Raw genomic sequence first — 22,333 nt, forward strand, 5'->3', positions numbered from 1 at the left:
CATCCCCAGAAGGGGCACGCCTGAGCATGTGCGGGTACCCCTGGCCCGGGAGGAAAGTGCGGAAGTGGGGCACCGTGCCAGGCTCAAAGATGGCGCAGAGCGGCCGGGCGCAGAGGCGAAGACTGGGGGCTGCGACCAGAGTGCGCGGATGAGTTGTGGGGCCTGGGAGTGCCCAGCGGAAAAGTTGGGTGCTCCCAGCAGATCCCGCTCCAGATTGCGGCCACTTCGAGGCCTGGTGCTCACTCTCTGCTCCGTAGTTTCTGCCTCGATAGAATGGTGATTTAAAATATCCATATGCGGATCGGGAGTTTGGTTGGATCATTGGAAGGCCCAAATGAGGTCGAATACAGAAGACGGCTTGTTACATCGAAATTAAAGACCCAAGTAACTACCAGTTATTGAGTGTGTGTCGTGCGTCGGTCGGGCAGAGCCCAGAGATTTATGTATATTGAACTTATTAAATGCTCAAAACAACTCTATGAAGAAGCAACTGCTCTAAGTCCCATGAGGGTGCCAGTGGTTTGAGAAGTAACTGCGCCGCTCATCCAATAAAACCCACAACACGTCTGCACAAGCCCCCGCAGATTGCTGCTTGGCCACAAAGCCCGCTTCTGGGCTTCTTGGCGGGTATCCTCCCGCCAGGTCCTCTGCGCTGCCTTCTTTCTATCCATGAACTCTTCAGGGATGCACCAACTCTGCACCCCCCTCACACAACTGAGTCCTCATTTAGGACCCTGTTCCAGCCAAGGCCATAAAGACTGATTAGATTAACAGCACTGGGGGCGGGGGGCGGGGATGGAATGCAATAGAAATTTCTTCCAAAAAGAACCAGACAAAATTCTCCTTGTGAGGCCCTCTTAACGCTAAAGAATGTACACATGTCACCGAAGATTCCAAAAACCACACTCAAAAAGAAGCTCAAGGCTGTGGGAGTCAAGAGGCCTAGATTTGAACACCGTTTGAATAGTGCTGTGTCCTCTTTAGTAGACTTGGTAATTCTCTGGGCCTCGGTTTCCCAGCTGTAAAATGAGGCTAGTAAGACTGGACCTGCTTTCCCTGACCAAGGGAAATATTTCAGGAAGAGAAGAGTGGTCCACAGTGTTAAATTCCCCAAACAGGTCAATGAGGATAAGGCCAGAAAATAGATCAGCCACTGAAACTGGCGTTCTGAATGATATCTGATGACCTTAGTGAGAACAATTTCAGTGGAATACGGGGAACAAAAGTCAGCCTGCAGAGGGTTTAAGAATGAAAGAAGGAAGCAGAAAAAGTAACGGACATTATTGACCAGCTAAACACAGGAAGTGGGTACGAGTATAAATTGGTAAAATCTAATTGGAGGGTAATTTGACCTTAAAGTCTCTTCTTTAATCTAGAAATCTTACTTGTGGGAATTTTTCCTGTGTCAACGATTACAGGTCTGCACAGATGTTGAGCCCCAAGGATATTCAACAACACATCATTTATAATAATATTACCATGATAATAGGAGGATCCTGCGGTCAACCTAAATTTCCAAGCAAAGTCATGCCACACAACAGGTGTTCACTAAATATCTGAGAAAGAATGTATAGTAGGCCTTTAACGGAGTATTTCTGACACACGATATAGAATCTCAGGTGGCCATTAGCAGTGTCATTATAGACATTTAAAAGTGGCAAAATGTGTAGCACATTAAAGTTTCTATAAAATGCAATTTACAGATAATGTATCCTGTTTCTATAACAATGTCTATTTCTAATAAAATCTAGGAATATAGATCTAAATATTGATCGCAGCTGCCTCTGGGTAATTTAAATTTCATTTTTTTTTTCTCTTTGGGGCATTCAAGTTTTATGTGGCCTATTTGGGGACAAGGAGAAGGGCAATTGGGCAGCAAGTGGGCCTGTGGTGTCTGTCCAGTCGTCATTTCTCTCACCCTGAGGCAGCAGGCGCTCTAGCCCATCCTCTGTTACCCTGACAGCAGCTCAAACTCCTCTGCCCAGCCTCTGGGATGCCCCTCCCTGCTCTCTTAACCTTCAGTCCTCCCTGGAAGTGTTTACTTGCTAAAGGGACCAGATCCCAAACCCCTGTTATTGGCTCCCAGGGGACTAAATTTCTCTCCTCTGGAGCACTCCTCAAACTTATAAGTAAGTGACAAGGTACTAATGCCTGTCTTTGCCCCAGTGGGGCTTGGCAAGCCTCACCACCATAGAGACCACAGGTGTCCCCAGAAGCCCAGCACTGTGCCTGGCACACAGCAAAGACTAACTGAATGCCTCGCCGCTGGTAAGTAGTTTCCAGCCTAATAGGAGGCCAGAGCCCCTTTAAATCTCAAATGGCTTATCAGGCCATTTCCAGGAAGCTTCCTGCTTCCTACCTCTCTACTCCTTGCTACACAAAAAGTTCAGTAAATGTATGTTCAGAGAACATTCAAATGCCTTCAAAGAGGCCCTTGCAAAGAGTCAAAAAAGAAGGCATCCCCATTTTATGGGGGCCTGGGTGGCTCAGTCAGTTAAGCGTCCGACTTTGGCTCAGTCATGATCTCACGGTTGGTGAGTTTGAGCCCCACATCAGACTCTGCTGACAGCTCAGAGCTGGAGCCTGCTTTGGATTCTGTCTCCCTCTCTCTCTGTCCCTCTCCCACTCGTATTCTGTCTCTGTCTCTTTCAAAAATAAACAAACGTTAAATTTTTTTTTTAAAAGAAGGCATCCCCATTTTAAAACTCTGTTGGCAACTATTTTAGGAATGTTCAGTTCTATTCAATAAACAACTCAACTTTTGAATGTCCATACCATGCACCAAGGATGAAACAAGAAATATAATAACACCTCCTAACGTATGGGGTCCTCGCCATGTGTTAAGCACTTTGCATGAATTCTCACAACATCCTGATAGGTCAGATATTATGTCCCACCCATCACAGAGGTAGGAAAGAACAAAGGCTCAGAGAACCTCTTGACTTGCCCAGGTCATGCATAGCTGGTGAGATGGAGGTTGGGTTAACACCAGAACGGCCCGATTCAAAAGGCCATGCTCCTTCCTTTAAATTTTTTTCAACGTTTATTCATTTTTTGAGATGGGGGGGGAAGGCCAAAGAGAGAGGGGGACACAGAATCGGAAGCGGGCTCCAGGCTCTGAGCTGTCAGCACAGAGCCCGACACAGGGCTTGAACTCAGGAACTGTGAGATCATGAGCCGAAGTCGGACGCTTAACCCGACTGAGCCACCCCGGCACCCCATGCTCCTTCCTTTAAATCACTCTGTGCCTTAACTATCTTGTCTGTAAAACTGGGATGCTAGTGTCTATCTCTTCGGGGTTGAGATAAGATTGAATGAGTTAACACTTGAGCACAAAGCAGTGTGCCTTGTATGCATCAGTACATCATACTTTTTAATCATTTTTTAAATTTATTTATTTAAGTCATCTCTACACCCAACATGGAGCTTGAACTCACGACCACAAGATCAAGAGTCGCACGCTCCTCTGACTGAGCCAGCCAGGCGCCCCACTACTCCTTAATTATTAACATTATTATTACCACCAAGCCATAAGGGGTCAGGAGGCCATCCAAAGCGAGGCTGGGCCTTAAAAGATGGGTGAGATGAGTCCTGAGTAACACTGAGCACAGTCTAGGTGTGTGCACACATACACATTTGGGTGTGGCCATCCAAATAAATGCTGTCTTCCCCAAGTTGCCACCAATTATGTGCCAGGCGCTACACTAGGTTCTGGGGACTGAGAAAGTTCTGCCTTCGCCAAGCTAACAGGTTGACAAGAGAGACAGGAACAATACCCCGTGAGTCAACTCTGGTGATGCCAGGGATGTGTGGCCAACAAAGCACCCTCGTGAAACTGGGGCTCATGAAGGTCCTCTGGAAGGAGCGGGTTTCTAGGCTGAGGTCTGGAGAAAAAGAAGTCATCCACACAGGAAGAACTCAAAGGTGGAAATGGAAGGAACAACAGGGAGAGAGTTTTCCAGGTAGTTTCTTTGAAGAAAGTCCCCAAGACAAGAGAGAACCTGGTACCTTGAAGTGACAAGTGACCCCAGACTGGATCATGCAGGTGTTAAAGGTATAAGGAGGAGTGCCTGGGTAGCTCAGTTGGTGAAGCATCTGACTTCGGCTCAGGTCATGATCTTGCGGTCTGGGGGTTTGAGCCCCGCATCAGGCTCTGTGCTGACAGCTCGGAGCCTGGAGCCTGCTTCGGATTCCGTGTCTTCCCCTCTCTCTGCCCCTCCCATGCTCAGGTTCTGTCTCTGTCTCTCAATAATGAATAAATTTTTAAAAATTAAAAAAAAAAACTTTAAAGGTAAAAGGAGTTTGGATACCAGGGAACCATAGATGGGTTTTCAGCAAGAGAATGGCCTCACTGGATCTATGTACTTTAGGAAGCCACCTGGCTGCAGAATGAAAAATGGATTGTGACAGCTAGATTCTATTAGCCCAGGGCAGCCCCACCAATTCACTATGTTTAAGGCGGGCTCTGGGATTTCCCTGGTCATTCTTCGGTGCTCTGAAGTTTAAGACCTATTTGTTCAAGAGGTATTCCAGAACCATTTAGAGTAAAGGTGTATCAGGGACATAAGAGCCGCTCAGAAGAGGAAAAATCCCATGGAGTTCTGAGCAGTAGACATTGCCTCAGAGTCCTGCAAGCAAGCTTCCCAGCTTAGCCTTTACCATTCATTCATTCATTCATTCACTTACTCACCTAGCAAATAATTATCCTGCACTTCCTATGTGTCAGACACTGTGCTTGAGAGCAGACATCACCACCAAACAGTCTTACTTTCTTGGAATTTACACTTCGTGCATGGACACCGTGCTCATAAGTGATTACAGGGTGGAAAGTGCTTGAAAGAAGCAGAAGGTCATTAAGGTGAGGAGGTGGTCGCCGCTGGGGAGATGGGGAGTGGGGTGGGAAGGAAGTGGTAATAAAAGGCCAAACCCCATTCCTCTCTCATGGAAGAAGACGTAACTTTTATTCAACAAATATTAATTGGATGCCTACTGTGAGCTAAGTGCCGAAAGCAAAGCAAAGCGGGGGAAGGGAAGAGAAGGGCAGGGGCACATCTGGGAACAACCGTTTTATCCAGGGAAGAAAAGGACGGCCTCCTGGAGGAGGTGACATCTGAGAGGTAAATTTAATCCCTGCTCACCCAGCCCTCTCACTGCCCCTAGGCCTTTGCCTCCACCCAGCTCAGGCCCCAGCCCACCCACCCCTGGAGAGGCCCCAGCTCAAAGGTCCACTGAACAAAGGAGCCTTAATAAACTCATTAAAACAGCCTTGTCAGAGCTGGAGTTGGGGAACAGGAAGGAAGGGAAGGACAATGGGGTAAAACTCCCACCCCCCTCCCGAGGGAGGCCCAGGACAATCCATCCTCCCAGGATCAAGCAAGAGGGATATTTTTCTTAGGACCTGCTGTAGGTGAGCCCCCACGTGAGACCAGTTAATGGCCCCTTATTAGAACTTCACGGAGTGGAATTTGACATCTGGCGGTAGCATTTTAAATCTCGGTGCTTCAGTGTGGCTGCTGTGTAATCTCTTGCCTTTCCTGTCTTTCTCTGTGCCCGTTTCCTGTGCCTGGAATACTTGTCTCCTAGCCTTTCGAGGTGTTGGCTCCTTTTTATTTATTTTTTTAATGTTTTTAAATGTTTTTATTTATTTTTGAGAGAGACAGAGACAGAATGCGAGTGGGTTAGGGGCAGAGAGAGAGGGAGACACAGAATCCAAAGCAGGCTCCAGGCTCTGACCTGAAGAAAAAGAAGTCATCCACACAGGAAGAACTCAGAGCCTGATGTGGGGCTCGAACTCACGAGCCGTGAGATTATGACCTGAGCCGAAGGCAGATGCTCAACGGACTGAGCCACCCAGGCGCCCCTCCTTTTTATTTTTTAAGTCTGAGATTGGAGATTGGCTTCTTAGACGGCCTTCCCTGAAGACTTCATTGGAAAAGGCCTACCTTGTTATCTCCACTTCATCTCTGGTTGGCTGCCTTTTTGGTGGCCTTCTGAGCTTGGCATTCACGCCTTCAGTGTTTGTTTCCTGCTTTGCCGCGTGCATCTTCCCATTCCCCCATGTGCTGCAACCATTGTCCCCTTGGCCTCAGGTCCACCTGTGCTGGGTCAGTGCTCACCCACGGTAGGTCATCAATAAATATGTGCCCTAGTCGTTTGAGTGTCGGACTTTGGCTCAGGTCATGATTTCATGGTTCATGGGTTCGAGCCCCACGTCGGGCCCTGTGCTGACAGCTCAGAGCCTGGAGCCTGCTGCATAGTCTGTGTCTCCCTCTCTCCGGCCCTCCCCCACTCGCACTCTGTCTCTCTCTCTCTCAAAAATAAATAAACATTTAAAAAATCAGAAAAATATATATGTGCCCGCCTTAAATGAACACACATAAAGGGGCATGGTAATGATACTTGCTGTGGCTGGTCATTGTGAAAGTTAAGTGCATCGGGCACCTGAAAGGGCTTAATAGAGAGGAGCTGTAATTACAATGGCTGTTCCACGCATGCTCTTCGGGTTTGGGAGCCGGTGGGTATTCATGGCTCCAAGATGTAGGTAGTACGGTCCCCATCACACAGATTACAAATAAACAAACAGCTGATGTTCTGAAAGAAAGATCTGCCATACAGCTGAGTGTACAGATTTGTTTTGTTTTTAAGAAACAAACCAGAACTCACACATGGAGTGCCCTTCTATTAGTTATCATGTATTCATTCTGGGCCACAGTTTAACATGGTATGATACTTTCTGGAACTTTCTTTTTAGTCTGACAGCCTGTAAAAATAAAACTATCCTCTGTCCCTTCAAGATGGATAATTTTTTAACGTTTATTTGTTTTTGAGAGAGAGAGAGAGAGAGAGAGAGCGCGCGCGCGCGCACGAGCGAGCGGGGGAGGGGCAGAGAGAGGGAGAGAGAGACAAGGATCCAAAGCAGGCTCTGTGCTGACAGCAGAGAGCCCAATGCAGGGCTCAAACTCAGGAATGGTGAGACCATGAACTGAGTCGGTCGCTTAACTGACTGAGCCACCCAGGCTCCCCTGGATTTTTTTTTTTTTTTAAGATTTTAGTTTTAAGTAATCTCTACACCCAATGTGGGGTCTGAACATAGAACCTCAAAATCAAGACTCACAGGCTCTACCAACTGAGCCAGCCTGGCTCCCCAAAGATGGATTTAATTTTTAGACTCAAGATTTAGCCACAGACAAAATAAATGATTACGTTGGGACCTAGCAGAGCGATCTCTGTTGATTTATAGAATGAGTTGTGAACACGATCTCTTCCCCAGGTCGTTGGGAAGAATAAACCCATAAGAATGCCCAAAAAATTCCTAAAATTGAAGAATAATGAAAGAAGCCAGGCCCCACCACATAGTAAGAAATAGACAACATAAAGCCATATACACTAGATGACATGTTGTATGATTCCATTTATACGACGTGTCCAGGAAAGGCAGATTTATAGAGACAGAAAGTAGATTAGTGGTTGCCTGGGGCTGGGAGTAGGAATGGGCATTGAAGTTCTTTGGGAGGAGGTAATGAAAATACTCAGATTGTGGTGATGGTTGCACGGTTTTGTAAACTTACTAACAATCTTTTTTTTTTTAATTTTTTTTAATGTTTATTTATTTTTGAGACAGACAGAGACAGAGCATGAACGGGGGAGGGTCAGAGAGAAGGAGACACAGAATCTGAAACAGGCTCCAGGCTCTGAGCTGTCCGCACAGAGCCCGACTCGGGGCTCGAACTCACGGACTGTGAAATCGTGACCTGAGCTGAAGTCGGCCGCTTAACCGACTGAGCCACCCAGGCGCCCCCTTTTTTTTTTTTTAAATTTTTTTCTTACTAACAATCATTGAATTGTATACTTAAGATGAGTGAAATATGTGGCATGTTAATTATACTCAGCTAAAGCTGTTGGGGCAGAAACAGAGAGAAACAGTCCAAGAAAAATAATATAAAGAACACGGACTTGAGACTGGAATAATCATAGAGATCTATTCAATGGAATAGAAAGCCCAGAAACAGATACATGTAAGTATATGTTTAATGTATGTCAAAGGTGACATTTCAGAGTAGGGTGGAATACTTTAGTTGTTCAATAAATAATGTTACCTTTGTAACTCTGCAAGCACACATACTCCATTCGTCTACGAGATTTGAATGATGAGGATATATTGTTTTGATCTTTGCAACCCTAAGGTCTAGCTCAGTGCCTAGAAACGTATAATATCCAGTCTATAAAAGGCTTATCTGTCAATTCCTTGCAATTTTCAAAGTTTCAGAATAAGAGAATTCTCATTTTCTTTCAAAAGAAAAATTTACACAAATACTCTTCCCAAGCAAAACTTTCTTCTATCTAAAATGTCTATCCATTGTACTTGAGACCTGAATTCATTTTTTTTTAAATTATGACCATTTTATTGAGATATACCTCATATGCTGTACAATTCAGCCATTTAAAGTGTGTCTGTGTCTTTTGTATATTCACAGAAACGTGCAACCAGTCACCACAATCAATTTTAAGCCATTTTCATCACCCCAAAAAGAAATCCCTTACCACCCATTAATTCTTACTGACCCATCTTAACCTTCACCTTTGATTTCTGCCAATGGATTTATTTATTCTGTTTTCTCTAATCCTATAGAATTCTGTTCATATCTATTACACTTCTGGACACAAACTGTGGATACTCAGGACACGGGCATGTCTTAATCAGCTTTGAATATTGTATGCCCAATGTAGAAAACCCCAGAAACCCTGACAAAGACCACAAACCCTGCAAGACTGAACCTCCAACATTCTCCGAGCCCATCTCCCTCTACTTACCCCCTTCCAACAACCTGACTTCTTTGCTTCTCCTGGAACATGCTTCTACCTTAGGGTTTAGTCCTTCTTGTTTCAGTCTCTAGAATGTTATTCCCCTAAAGGTCACAATGCCTACACTCCGTACTTCCTCTGTCCAAATGCTAGCTCGTTAAGAAAGCCTTACTTGGGGGCACCCATGTGTCTCAGTCCGCTAAGCTTCTGACTCTTGATTTCAGCTCAGGTCATAAACTAACAGGTTTGTGTGTTTGAGCCCTGCATCAGGCTCCGTGCGGACAGTGTGGAGACTGCTTGGGCTTCTCTTTCTCTCCCTCATGCTCACACCTTCTCTCTCAAAATAAATAAATACACTTTAAAAAAAAAAAAGCCTCGGGGCGCCTGGGTGGCTCAGTCGGTTGGGCGGCCGACTTCGGCTCAGGTCAGGATCTCGCGGTCCGTGAGTTCGAGCCCCGCGTCGGGCTCTGGGCTGATGGCTCAGAGCCTGGAGCCTGCTTCCGATTCTGTGTCTCCCTCTCTCTCTGCCCCTCCCCCATTCATGCTCTGTCTCTCTCTGTCTCGAAAATGAATAAAACGTTAAAAAAAATAAATAAAAATAAATAAAAAATTAAAAAAAGCCTCACCTCATTATCAGTATTTTGATCATAGATCTTATAATTATTGCTACCTAGCATGTATTAGACACTCAGTAATACTGACAATTGAATGAATGAGTGTGGTTCTATATAAGCAAATTTTCTTCTAAATATGTCAATTCCAATATTTCTTTTGTCAACATTATGGATTTCAGCACAAGTTCTATTGGAATAAATATGGGGGCGCCTGGGTGGCTTAGTCGCTTGAGTGGCCGACTCTTGGTTTCAGCTCAGGTCGTGATCTCATGGTTCAAGAGTTTGAGCCTCATGTTGGGCTTGGCACTGACACTGCAGAGCCTGCTTGGGATCCTGTCTCTCCCTCTCTCTCTGCCCCTCCCCCATGCACATGCACACGTGCTCTCACTCTTCCTCTCTCTCCCTCTCTCTCTCTCTCTCTCTCTCTCGCAAAATAAATACATAAACTTAAAAAATTTTAAACTTTTTATTTTATTATTTTTGAGAGACAGACAGAGACAGAGCTCGAGCAGGGGAGGGACAGAGAGCGAAAGGGAGACAGAATCCAAAGCAGGATCCAGGCTCTGAAGCTGTCAGCACAGAGCCCAATGAACCCACCAGCCTTGAGATCATGACCCAAGCTGAAGTCGCCTGAGCTGAAGTCAGACGCTTGACTGACTGAACCACCCAAAGTGTCCCAATAAACTTAAAAAAAAAAAAAAAAGAAAAAAAAATTAAAGAGAAAGAAAGAAATGTGGCATATAGTTATTTGGGTGAAATTAAGCTCTATGAATCTCAAAGTTATTCAGTGAGGGATGGTATACGTTATAGTCATCCTTATGTTTGCCATGACTTTTTTAAAAAGTTAAAAAAAAAAAAAGGGGGCACCTGGGTGGCTCGGTCGGTTGGGCAACCGACTTTGGCTCAGGTCATGATCTCAAGGTTCATGAGTTCAAGCCCCCATCAGGCTCACTGCTTTCAGTGCAGAACCTGTTTTGGATCCTCTGTCCCATTCCCTCTCTGCCCCTCCCCTGCTCACACACTCTCTCTCATAAATCAATACACATTAAAAAAAAAGTTAAAAAAAAACCTTTTTTTTAAAGTAACCTCTACACCCAACATGGGGCTTGAACTCACAATCCCAACATCAAGAGCCATATATGCTCTACTGACTGAGCCAGCCAGGTGCCCCTGCCATCACTTTTAATTGGATCTTTCTCATAAAAAAAACTTAATTGATACGTATTGAATAATAAAAAAAAAAAGTGTGTTGGATCAACTGATGAGTCATTTGGGGGAAAAAAAGGTCTAATTATATTGTGCCTCACATCGTACTCCAGAATGAATTCATATAGCTTATAACTTGTAGGATTAAAAAGGAAGATATACCAACACAAGAAGAAAACACAGGTGATTATTTGCAGTACCTTGGGATTGAGGAGTCTCTCCACACATCCCCAAAGGCAAAAACCATTTTAAAAAGAAGAAGAAGGACAAGGATGAGAAGAAAAGGAAAAATTGAGAGCCTTGATCACATAAAAATAAAATACTTTAGGGGTGCCTGGATGGCTGAGTTGGTTGACCATCCAACTGTTGATTTGGGCTCAGGTTATGATTCCAGGGTCATGGGACAGAACCCTGCATCTGGCTCCGTGTTGAGTGTGGAATTTGCTTAAGATTTTCTCCCTCTATCTCCCTCTGCCCTTTCCTCCTCTATGAAATAAAATAAAATAAAATAAAATAAAATAAAATAAAATAAAAATCTTGAACAACAAAAAAATTAGAGCACATTTACCCAACAGAAAACAATGCAGCAATGAAAAATGTCATGGGAGAATATATAATAGCAAGAAAAAATGGTAAAGAAAAATTGTTAATGGGAAAAATTAGACTAAAACCCAGTTTTATGCTACAGTCCCCATATTTTATTTTATTTTATTTTTTTATAAACTTTATTTATTTTGAGAGAGAGAGCGAGCACAAGCAGGGTAGGGCCAGAGAGAGAGGGAAAGAGAATTCCAAGCAGACTCTGTGCACTGTCAGCACAGAGCCTGACATGGGGCGGGAACCCACAAACTGGGAGATCATGACCCGAGCCAAGACCAAGGGTCCAACGTTTAACCCCCAGGTGCCTCACAGTTCTCATGTTTTAAATGCACAAGAATATGGGGTGCCTGGCTGGCTCAGGTGGAGGAACACATGACTCACAATCTCAGGGTTGTGAGTTTGGGCTCCACGTTGTATGTAGAGATTACTAAAACATAAAATCTAAACAATAAAATGCACAAGGGGGATGCCTAGGTGGCTCAGTCAGTTAAGCATCTGACTCTTGGTTTCAGCTCAGGTCATGATTTCATGGTTCGTAAGTTCAAGCCCCATGTCGGGCTCTGCACTGGCAGTGCAGAGCCTGCTTGGGATCCTCTCTCTCCCTCTCTCCCTCTCGGTCTCTCCCTCTCCCTCTGCACGTTTCCTGCTCATGCTCACTCTCTCTCTCTCAAAATAAATAAACTTTTAAAAAATGCACGAGAGTATATGTTATGTGACATAAATGTTATATTATGTAGGTGGGTTATATATGCTATGTCTTGGTGTATAATTTTTTTGTCTTATTTTAATATTCTTTAAAAATTTTTTTTTACATTTATTTATGTTTGAGAGATAGAGACAGAGCACAAGTCCGGGAGGGGAAGAGAGAGGAGACACAGAATCTGAAGCAGGCTCCAGGCTCTGAGCTGTCAGCACAGAGCCGGATGCAGGTCTTGAACTCACAAACTATGAGATCATGACCTGAGCTGAAGTCGCACGCTCAACCGACTAAGACACCCAGGTGCCCCTGTGATAATTTAATAGGTATAAGGAGCCAGAGCAGCATGAGAGGCAATGAAAGAGGAACCAAGTGCCTTCAGGCCCTGGCACTCAATTAAGAAAAAAGATTGTCCTGGGGCACCTGGGTGACTCAGTTGGTTAAGTGTCTGACCCTTGGTTTCAGCTCAGGTCATGATCTCCCCGTTTTGTGGGTTCAAGCCCCGCCTCAGGCTCTGTGCTGACAGTGTGGAGCCTGCTTGGGATTCTTTCTCTCTCCTCTCTGCACCTCCCCTGCTTGCTCACTCTCTCTCTGAAAATAAATAAATAAACATTTAAAAAGAAGAAGGAAAATTAAAAAGATTGTCTTAATCTGAGTGCTTCTTCTGTGCTAAGAAGTGCGAAGCAAAATCTACCAGGAGAGGGCCAGAAATGATTTCCTGAGGTTCTGCAAGTCTCAGAGACAAGTGTTGGTGTGTTTTGGGCTCACCTGGAGATCAAGTTCCGGGTAGCAACTTGTTTGTATCATATCAATGCCGAAAGTGGTACAGAGGAGTCCGAAAGACACAGGTTCAAATCCTGACTCTTCTCTCCCTTTGATTTTGGGATCAGATTCTTGAGTATTGATTCTTCATTTGGGTTGATTCACCCAGCTGCGAAATAAGTACATGATGCTGGTCCTGGCACAGATGAGGGTATGTTTATTGAACACCTCTCATACTACCAATGCTCAATAAATATAGCCATTTATAGCTAATTTGTGGTGCATGCAGATAACTAAACAATAGGGCATTTGGGATATTTTGGAAACTTCTGGCTCCCAGAATGAGCCTGGCCCCAGGGTTACAGAACATCAGGAGCCGGTCAACCTTTGGGCGGGTTGGAGGGAGGCCCCCACCTTGCCTGCAGCTGTCCTGGAATGAAGCAGAGTTGCACAGTTGCCTAGTAACCCCTCTGGGAATCCAGGAAATTAGAATTTTGGAAGCTGTAGAGGAAAGGAAAGGTGGGGTCTTGCATGTTTGAATGTAAGCTGACACGTACCAAGTGGGTGCAGTATTTAGGTGATCTAAGTGATGCTAAGTATCTTAGCTCAGGTAATCTTTAGTTGTTGTCATGTTTATAGACATACATAAGATATTGAGAAGTTTCAAAATTCAAAACGTACAAGAAAGAGTGAAATATTTCCCTCATATTCCTGTCCTCTCATTTGTCACCACCCAACTCCCTCCCCAAGGATGGTGGGTTATACCCTTCATAGGAGCCTTCAAGTGCTGTACTATAGCCATCAAGGCAAATAAGTGAACATGTATTCTTTTTCTACCCCCCACCTCCCTTTAACACAAATAGTAGCATACTAACTACTTGGTTTAAGATTTTGCTTCTTTCACTTAACCACTGGCTCTGGTTCCCTATTTGCTTTGATGTTGCAAGGCATTCCCTGGTTTGTATCTTTCCCTTGGTGGGAGGAGCCTAAGGAAGCTGTTAGATTGTTTCCAGTATTTTGCTTTTACAATGTTGCAATGAGTTGCCTTGCACAGGTGCCATCTACCGCAATACAATGAATCTGTAGGACAAATTCCTAGAAAGAGAATTCCTGGGTCAAGGGTAATGTACTTTTGCACTTTCCATAGATCCTCTGATGGCTAAATTGCCCTCCAAAGGAACTATATCCTTTTAAGCTGCCACTAATATAAAGAACACCTCTGTTCACACCCTCTCCAAGGTAAGATGTTTCTAACCTTCTGGATCTTAGGTTGGTGGGTAAGAAACAAGGAATCTCAAGCTAATTCTAATTTGCATTGGTCTTAAGAGGCTCCTCTGGGCTACTCCTCATTTAGCCCCTTCTTTGCTATGGAAACCTATCCAGTGCAGCATCCTGTCAGGACACCACTTTGTGGCTGCTATAAGCAAGGGATTTTGAGTTTGAGTTTGCCCTTCAGCTTCTAGAAGTGTCCCTTGCTGATACTCCCAGAAATCTGTAGCCAAGGCATCTGTCCTTTCTTCCTGCACACATCCTGTTTCTTTTCCACTGCTTTGGCCAACCCACCACCTATTCTGTGGTTTGGGGCCGAGCTGACTCCCAATTTCATCAAAAGAAGGTTTTCATTTTTGTTTCCCCTATTGTTTTGGGGCAATTTCTGCGGCAAAAAACAGGGAAAAGATGACCCTTTGTCCTCACATTGAAAATCGTAAAACAAAGAGGCAGGCATTATTATCACCTATTGTACAGATATAAACAGTGAGACTGAGGCTGATTAGAAGGTGCATCCCCAGGATCAAGTGACTTCAAGACCCTGGTTCTAGCTACTAGTTATTCTCCTCGTGACCTTAGGGACCTTAGGCAAATCACTTCTCTGAGGTCTTAGCTTGCTCATCTGTAAAATCAATACACTTCTGACTTTCAAAGTGTCTTAGAAGGAGCCCAAAGTCCCTCAGAAACTGACAAAGGATGGAGGGATGGAGGGGAGCAAGAGGTGTGTGTGGGGGGAGGGGGGGTCTTCTACCAGAAAGAGCTGAACTTTTTATCAACACTAACATCGTTGACTTATGCCTAAGGTTTATTTTGTTAAGAGGGTAATTGATGGGGGAGAGCGCCTGGGTGAGTCAGTCTGTTGAGTGTCGGACTTCAGCTCAGGTCATGATCTTGCTTTTGTAGTTCATGAGTTAGAGCCCTGCTTGGGGCTCCCTGCTGTCAGCACAGAAGCTGTCAGTGCAGAGCCTGCTTCAGATCCTCTGTCCCCTTCTCTCTCTGTCCCATCCCCACTTGTGCTCTCTCTCAAATAATAAACAGTTTTAAAAATGGGTGGAATTGGTGGAGAAAAACAAAGTTTTTTTAATTTTTAAAAAATGTTTATTTATTTTTGAGAGAGAGAGAGAGAGAGAGAGAGAGCACGAGTGAGGGGGGCAAAGAGGGAGGGAGACACAGAATCCCAAGCAGGCTCCAGGCTCTGAGCTGTCAGCACAAAGCCCCACGCGGGGCTCAAACCCACAAACTGTGAGATCATGACCTGAGCTGATGTCAGAAGCTTAACCAAATGAGTGCCACCCAGGTGCCCCCAAACAGTTTTTTAAAGATGGAAAGTCATGGGGCGCCTGGGTGGCGCAGTCGGTTAAGCGTCCGACTTCAGCCAGGTCACGATCTCGCGGTCCGTGAGTTCGAGCCCCGCGTCGGGCTCTGGGCTGATGGCTCGGAGCCTGGAGCCTGTTTCCGATTCTGTGTCTCCCTCTCTCTCTGCTCCTCCCCCGTTCATGCTCTGTCTCTCTCTGTCCCAAAAATAAATAAAAAACGTTGAAAAAAAAAATTAAAAAAATAAAAAATAAAGATGGAAAGTCATTGCACTATCCCAGAGGTTACAAACTCATGGCTTATAGAATGAAAATGCCCTGACAACATGTTTTATTTGGTCCAAAAAGTGTTTGTTTGTTTGTTTGTTTGTTATTTTTATTTTTACAAGTTCATTTATTTTTGAGAGAGAGCACGAGCTGGGGCGGGGCAGGGAGAGAAAGGGAGACACAGAATCCAAAGCAGGCTCCAGGCTCCAAGCTGTCAGCACAGAGCCCGACATGGGGCTTGAACTCACAAACTATGAAATCATGACCTGAGCCAAAGTTGGACACTCAACCAATCGAGCTACCCAGGCACTGTCAGTGCAGGGCCTACTTGGGATATTCCCTCCCTCCCTCTCTCTCTCTCTCTAAAAACAAAACAAAACAAAACAAAACAAAACAATCCAGAGAGTTCACATAAAAATGTGTACCTCTGGCTTCTCTTTAGGAAAACCAGACATGTGGCAACACAGATGTCATAAACCAAGCACAGTGGTGTAGCAAGCCCCAGATCCAGAAACCAGGCACCAGGATTCTAGAGGCCCCTCGTGTCCCCTTTTATTTATTTATTTATTTATTTATTTATTTATTTAACATTTATTTATTTTTGAGACAGAGAGAGACAGAGCACGAACAGGGGAGGAGCAGAGAGAGAGGGAGACACAGAATCTGAAATAGGCTCCAAGCTCTGAGCTGTCAGCACAGAGCCCGACGCGGGGCTCGAACTCACGGACCGTGAGATCATGACCTGAGCCGAAGTCGGACGCTCAACCGACCAAGCCACCCAGGCGCCCCCCTCATGTCCCCTTTTAATGATGTCCCTCCTCAAGGCAAGGTTAACCACATTCCGGGGTTCTACTAGCATAGATAAGTTTTGCTGGCTTCTGTACTTTACATAAATGAAATTACACAGCCTATTCTATGTTTAGTGTCTTTCATTCAACATTATGTTTGTAGATTTCAACCACATGGTAGTAGGTGGCTGTGGTTCCTTTATTTTCACGGCTTTATCATATTCCGTTGTGTGAATATCTCACAAATGTATTCATTCAACCATTGATATTTTTTTTTTGTTTCCAGATTTTTACTGTTATGAATCTCACCCTGAACATTCTTTTTTTTAAAAAAAGAAGCCTTTTTACTTTATTTTAAAGTGTATTCATTTATTTTTGAGAGAGAGAGCAAGAGCAGGGGACAGGCAGAGAGAGAGAGAGAGAGAGAGAGAGAGAGAGAGAATCCCAAGCAGGCTCTGCACTGTCAGCACAGGGTCTGATGCAGGGCTCAAACTCATAAACTGTGAGATCATGACCTGAGCTGATATCAAGAGTTGGTCACTTAACCGACTGAGCCACCCAGGCGCCCCTGAACATTCTTGTACACATTCATCGCACATACGAGAATACACAGGCGTGCATTTCTGGCGGGAATACAACCGGGAGTAGAAATGCTGAGCACAAGTTCAGGTGTGGTGGAGTGGCCAGTTTTCCCCGAGTGGCTGTACCACCCCACCTGCCACCAGCTGTTATGGAATTCGGTCGCTAGCTTATGCATAGCTATTACCTGATGGGCTGCAAGAGACACTGAAGTTTGTGACCCTCCTCTCCTCGTCCCTCCGGACAGGATGCCTCTTGAAGTTTTTTTTTTCAAACTCAACCTTTTATCCTTTTCCAAAAGGTTCCAAGTCTTCTCAAGCGTACTTGCTTTTCCCTCTTCCTTTGCAGTTCTTGATGGGGACTTCTGTATTTCAACATCCATTTATGTCTCCAAGCTGAGACCTGGAGGTTGGGTGGGAATCAGCCAGACGTGGGGATGGGGGGTGAGGGTATTGGCCCTGAAGAATGTTCCAGGCTGAGGTGAGGTAACGGCATGTTTAAATCTAGAGGCCAAAGGTGGGGATGGGGGTGTGGGGGGGAAGCAGACAGTTCTCAATGGGAGAAACTCTGCCTATCTAGAGGATTAGGGAAAGGCCGCTGGTGTTTCCAGTCAAGACCCAGAGGGTCCTAGGGAACACAGAACAGCTCCCACAGGAAATACCTCCTCTTACCCCCCCAGAGCCGAGAATGCCCTGTAGGCAAGTGCAGAGAGCAATTAAAAGAAGTTGATCTTTATGGGAGGGTGGGAGGGAAGGGAAGAGGCTGGAGGGGAGGGCACAGGGTGTGTGTCCCACTGTCATGTAAATATCCCTTCCCGGCGGCTCCCGGTAGATTTAAACCCCTGCCACCTGGGGCTGCCTCAGTTCGTCAGAGCTTCTTCCAGAACAGTGTGTGCCCGGGTTTTGTGGACTTCCTCCACGGCATGGCCCCCAAACGCCAGTCTTCACTCCCACCCCAAACGAAGAAGCCGAGACTGCCTGCTCCCCCCAAGCCAGAGGAGACGTCCACCTCTCAGCGCTTGCCGAAGGGAGGTACGTTCCTACACTACACTTTATCGGAGACTTAAGGGATTCTTTTCCCCCCAGTGCCTTTTGAGATAAGACCCCAAACACCCCGAAGGGTTTGCAGCACGGGGTGAGTGGATCAGGTTGGTGTGAAGAAAAAAACAGAAGGGGCGAAACTGGGAAACTGGGAAACCTGGCAGCTCATCCCTGCCCCCATCCCAACACCTAGGCGAGGCTGTCTCCGCCCCCAAACTCACTCCTCCCAAGTTCCCTGCCTTGGTAAGTGGCACCACCAGCCAGCCTGAGGCTGGATCATGCGCGACCCCTTTCCTCTCCTTCTCCCCTCCTCATCCAAATAAATCCCCAAGTCCTGGTGGTTCTTCCTTCTCAGTACCTCTCACATCCATCCACTTCCTTCCTGCGGCTGCCGCCTGCCTGCCCACAACCCTGGAGGGATTACTGCCACTCCTCTTGCTTCCAGCTTCCTCCTCCCCCTTCCCCCCATCCTGCCTGAGCAAAGCCAATCACATGACTGCCTGGTTTAAAACCCTTCTTTGCCTCCCCTCGGCCCTCTAGGTATATACACTGAGAGACCTCTCCCCCAGTCCACCTGGTCCCTGCGCTCCTCTCCAGGTTCAATCTCCCTCTGGCACCTCTCTTCCCCTCTCTCGCCTCCAGGCCCACTTTTCCTCTGCCTGGATCACTCTCTCCCCACCTGTGCTCCTCTCCTCATTCTCCAGCTTTCTGCTGATAAGTCACTTCTTGCAGGCACTCTCCTTTGAGCCACAGCTGCCGGGTGTTAGGAGCCTGCTTCTGCCCTTCGTAGTGCCCAGAGTCACCCCCCAGCCCGGCCCCTTCCTCATTGCTTTGTAATTGTCGGTTTCATGTCTGCCCCTTTCTCCCCATTAACTGTTAATTTGGAGGTGAGGGTGTGTTTTCCAGACACACTGCTTGGAGCCAGTCAGTGTGGTTTGTTCATCTGATTAGGCCTCTCCGATGGCGTGGGGATACGGTGGGGACCTCGAGGGGGTTGGGTTTGGATAAGTAGAAACCAGGAAAGCCATGTGCTAGGAAAACGTGACAGCAGGCTACCTAAGTGCAGAGGGGAGGGGCTTGGAGCCCTAATTTGCCGACGTGGCTGAGATTCAGCCACGCTTGTGGAAAGGAGCACTGGACCCAGAGTCCTTGTCGTGATGCTCCAGTGGGTCTGCTGGGTGACATGGCAAGTTTGACTTTGAATGGGTCTCCAGCCATCCCCTTCCAAATGAGATGCAAAAGACCTGCCCAGCTGATAACCACCCCCCCCCCCCAAGGTAAAGGTAAAGCTGGACAGCTAGGGTTGGACACCTGGCTTCGCCTGGCTGTGTGATTTTTGAGGGCAAGTGACATAACCTGTGCTTCCTTCTTCTGTAAGACGGGCTCAACAGAACCCATCTGTTAGGTTTGCTGTGCAGATTAAATAGATAGGGAACACTCAACACATCGGATGGCTCATAATCAGTGCTCTTGATGGATAGTAAATATCTTCCCACTTGCGAGCAGTAACATGTGTATGAGTCCTCCTGGTCGCCTTCTGTTTAGCTTCTTGGGAGAATCAACAGGACTAGAAAGGATCGGAAGGTACAACCATAGTTCCTCCAAGGTGGTTCATCTAAGTCCAAATGACAGCTCATGCCACTCAACTGGGCACCAGCCAGCCAGGCACGGTGCTAAGCACTTCTCTATCCATCAGCCCTTATAACTGAAGCTGGGAATAATCTCATTTTACAGATCAGAAAAAAGGAGGCTCAGAGAGGTAGAGGGGGTAGGTTTTGGAGATCATCCTAGTGAAGATTTCCCAGTCATCTCGGGACACTGCTGTGTGGTTGAGAATGCCTGCATCTCTCCTCCGATCTCTAAGCTGCGGGGCTCTCCTTCTTCAAAGGAAGCTGGGGAGGAGAGGAGAGGGAGGAGTGAGTGTCTGGAGGGAGGTGAGAGGCCAAGGAGAGAATGCAGAGCTCTCCATGTTGGAGAGGGGGAGACCACAGTGACTAATTCACCATGGGTGAATTATCTCTTGGTGTGTCCATGCCACTCCCTTGTTTACTGAAACTTTTGCCCTTTTGCTTTCTCTTTCTCTTCCACTTCCTAGTGCGTGCTCCCTGCATTCGTCTTGAGAAGTGTTGCGGGAGAGGTCAGGAAGAGGAGCAGGATGGTTCTAAGGGCTAGGGGTGGTTGGAAAGGAGGCCTGAAGCCCACTGCCTAAGCAGAAGGCATTACAAGGCTCCCCGGAGTCCCTGCGGATGCGTGGGAAACAGGTAGATGAAGCACTCAGGAGATGCTCTGGGTCACTGGTACTCAAAGGCTGTAAGCGGGCTTTGTCTGAAAACAGCAGTCCTCAGCACAGTGTTTTTCAGACTGTTTCATCCCATTAGTGGGTCACAAAATCAATTTAGTGGAGTTTGACCTGCATTTAAAGAAAATAAAATAGAGTAGAAAATTAAGAGGCACATCACACTTAGGAAGGGTAAGTATTATTTTGTGTCTAGGTGCACACTGAACCCCAATGTCAGATGTCATGTCAAAGAATGGAAAACCGGTCTTAGGGAAGGGACCTTGTTATCCACTAGCCATGGCTTAGAATTGTAGTTCTGCCACTTACATTAAAAAAAAAAAATTGAATTTAGCTGTGAGATAAGGATATTAATGCCTACCTTGTATTTTGCAAGGATTAAAGGAGAAAGCGCATGCACTTATCACAGCCTGTGGCCCATGGTACACGTTTCAGCAGTGCACGAGAGCCTGGTATTTTATTCCAGTGCTGTTCAGTGACATCACAGTGGTGGCAGGAAATTGGCCATGGTGAGAATATTTATACACCACTGAAAACAGCAAATGCTACAAATCAGGCATTTTGGTGTGCTTTTTCCTCTTCTGGGAGCTGGTTGTCAAACATTTACCAGCTTCTCTCCGGTGCTCATCATTCTTCCTTTAAAAAGACTGTCCAACTGAGACAGGTACGGGACTGAGCTGGGCTCAGTTAAGGATGGTTTTGGAGGGAAAGGATTAGTTGAATTTCTGGGTTTGGGGGAAAGTCCTAAGAAGACATTTGTATTCTCTATCCATGGAGTGTATGCCATTTATTTAACATTTATCATTATCGATCACTCACCAGTGGACCGTCTTGAACATTAAAGACACTACTTGAGCTTTAAGAGCCGACAGTAAAATGTGAGTGCTGAAAGGCAAATAATCCAACCCCAAGTTCTGCTTACAAAGGCCCAGGGAGAGATTTCAGGCTTTTTGTGGTCCACCTCCTTGGGGCTCTGGACGAGGGAGTAAAGCAGTGGTGCATTTGCATTACCTGGAAAGCATTATTATTTTTTTTTTAAGTTTGTTTATTTATTTATTTTGAGAGAGACAGAGACAGCGCAAGTGGGGGAGAAGCAGAGAGAGAGAGAGAATCCTAAGCAGGCTTCACACTGTCGGGGAAGAGCCCAATGCGGGCTGAACCCAAGAAACTGAGAGATCATGACTTGGGCCAAAACCGAGAGAGGGACGCCCAACCGACTGAGCCACCCAGGTGCCCCTGGAAAGCATTATTTAAACAGAAATGCCTTGGGGCGCCTGGGTGGCTCAGTCGGTTGAGCGGCGACTTCGGCTCAGGTCATGATCTCGCGGTCCATGAGTTCGAGCCCCGAGTCGGGCCCTGTGCTGACAGCTTAGAGCCTGGAGCCTGTTTCAGATTCTGTGTCTCCCTCTCTCTGACCCTCCCCTGTTCGTGCTCTGTCTCTCCCTGTCTCAAAAATAAATTTAAAAAAAGTAAAAAAAAAACACCCCAGAAATGCCTTGGCCTTACTTAGTGGCTCAAAAGGCTTGCACTCAACTGCAAGGTGCTGTAGGTCCTAGCTCTGAAGGTGTGAAACGAACTAAACGCCTACGGCCTTCCTTCGGGCAGTTGTGCGCCTCAATGAGATTTACTCCTGTTGCTGGGACTGGCCCATCAGCACTCTTGTTGTTTCCCGCAAGCATTTAAACACCGACTGGGGCAAAAAAAAGACCCGCGGGTGAACGTGGCAACTTCTTGCCTTCAAAGACCCGCGGGTGAACGTGGCAACTTCTTGCCTTCAGACTTCCAGTTTGGCGCGGCTCTGCCTAAAAGTCACCACTTGATACAATGTTCCCCCTTTCAGCCTTTTTTTTTTTTTTTGCATTATGTAACCTCATAACAGAAACGGGTACAGAGAGGGGAAAAGTGACTTGCTCAAGTGCACACAGCCTTCTTGGCAGAGGCTTGGACTAGAAGCCAGGAAAAGGCCTTCTAAGTGGAGTGGGGAGCTTCGGGGTTTACAAACAAGCCTGAGCGAGTCCGAAGGGCATCTTCCCCAACTGGAAAATAGGATGGAGATGCCGCCTTCCTTTACCCACGAAGAGGGATGATGCCCCAGCGGCG

The sequence above is a fragment of the Panthera pardus genome, unplaced genomic scaffold (assembly GCF_024362965.1).
Source record: "Panthera pardus isolate Hobbes unplaced genomic scaffold, ASM2436296v1 HiC_scaffold_20, whole genome shotgun sequence".
Taxonomy (NCBI): Eukaryota; Metazoa; Chordata; class Mammalia; order Carnivora; family Felidae; genus Panthera; species Panthera pardus.